Source organism: Octodon degus, unplaced genomic scaffold (genome assembly GCF_000260255.1).
Source record: "Octodon degus isolate 3935 unplaced genomic scaffold, OctDeg1.0 scaffold00146, whole genome shotgun sequence".
NCBI lineage: Eukaryota > Metazoa > Chordata > Mammalia > Rodentia > Octodontidae > Octodon > Octodon degus.
In genome coordinates, this window is record NW_004524722.1 from 172,308 (window position 1) to 174,181 (window position 1,874).

General features: G+C 33.3%; 1 pseudogene; it reads left to right on the plus strand.

The window, feature by feature from the left end:
* The first annotated feature begins 639 nt into the window (after positions 1–639).
* LOC111812858 lies at positions 640–819 on the plus strand (annotated as a pseudogene).
* Positions 820–1,874: the final 1,055 nt, after the last annotated feature.

Here is a 1,874-nt window from a genome sequence, read left to right on the forward strand (position 1 = left end):
CCAGCCCCACACATCTAGTCTAAGTGAGTGTAAGTGAGTGCTTGGGAGAAGCTGCCATGTGCCCCCCAAGTCTTTTAAGTAAAATTTAAATTAGAGAAAAGAAAAGAAATGGAGACTGCGTGGAAATGACATGGACAAGAAAGGCCTTAATTGTGTGGGTCTTTCTGTGAATAACGTGGCTGCAAGTCTAGCCTGCAGATACAGGTTCCCAAATGTAGAGATACCATAGTGTTTTTCTTAGGGAAAGGGATTAAGAAGGAGCAAGAAGAGATCCTGAGAGTTGCTCAATAAAAATTCTCAAGAGCAAGGTCATGAAAAGATCCCTACAGTGTTTTCCCATAAATCACAAACTATCTGTTTCAAAGCTTGCCTGGTAGAATTCAACTGCAAAAATCAGCAGCAGCTGAATAACTGGCCTTGGTTTCTTGCTTTTCTCCCATCTGTTTTCTTCCTCCTCACAACTCTATCCTTGGCTTGAGTCAAAAGGCAAACACTTTTAAAGAGTGTTAACATCTTTTAAGATGAAGTAGAACATGAACCAAACAGAACAAGTAAACTGAGACAGTGCTTCCCTATAAGCATCTGACCTGGAGTTAGGTAGAAGGAAAAAGTAAGCTTAAACTCTTGATTTAAATTGGAATTGCTTCTTGGCCTTTTGGCTAAGGTCAAGTGTAGTATCTGCTCTTATCAGCTTAAATTGGAATACTCCTTATAACACTCACTAAAGAGATTACTCTTTCAGGTGAAAGAGACCAGAGTGAAATGCAAAATGAATTATTTGAGTTGCTTCATGATTTCGCCCTACTGGGTACAACCCATAATCGGTATAAATCTATATCCAAATATTAATTATTGGACTTTCTCTTAAAATTAGACTAGTGTAACAGAATAATAAATAGATTGCCAAGATTTTTATGAAAAAATTAAAATTGATTATGACAGGTTAGGAAAGTGAGTTCTTTCAGTTTAACATAAATCACTAGAAATAATTTTAATTGCTGTTCAAATAGCAGATTATTTGATTTCTGAACAAACTACAGCTGAATTGGCCTGCTAGTTACTACTTCAATAGTGTTTACATTTTAAATTGAACAAAGCATCGGCCCTTAGAATATGGATAGGAAAGCAATACCTTAGTATAATGTCTTTCCGTCTGCAGGAATAATAGCTAGGCTTGTAACCTGAGTATACTATATTCTTTTCAAAAGCACAAAGATTGTGTGACTAAATGGCTATTTATAAGCTACACTTTAGCCTTAAAACATTTCATAATCAATATTATATTCCTCTTCATTTGTTGTATACTTCTTATAGCATAATTAGGGTAAACTTTTCATCACAATATTTTATCACTGCATTACCATTAAATATAAAACCATATGCCTTCTAGAAGGTTTGCAATAATTTAAGTGTCCCTAAGCACACCCTTTCCCTGGCTACATGAATTTTTTATATGCTAACTCTTATTGTAATGCTTATGATCAATAAAGATTCTTGCTCAGAAGTAGAATAAATTTGTGAACTATTAATATTTAATGTACCAAGCCTTAAATCATTGACCAGTCTTACCAAAATAAAATTATTTTGCACTCTCAATGTTAGTTTCTATTTGTAGAAGTTTTAGAAAATTTACTTTTACATTCTTTTGAATAAAATCAAGTTTTAGCAAACTTATTGTTGCTGAAAGGTCATTTGGAGAAAGTATATGTAAGATTTGGGTAAAAAAAAAAAAAGATTTGGATAGATTTCAAGGAATTGCAGAAAGAATTTTATACTTGGAATTTGACATCTCATTCCTAAATTTACAAACCTCTGGCTAATTCAAGCAAAATTATAAGAAAGTACATAAAAGCAATGTATAGGAAAGCCAGAAA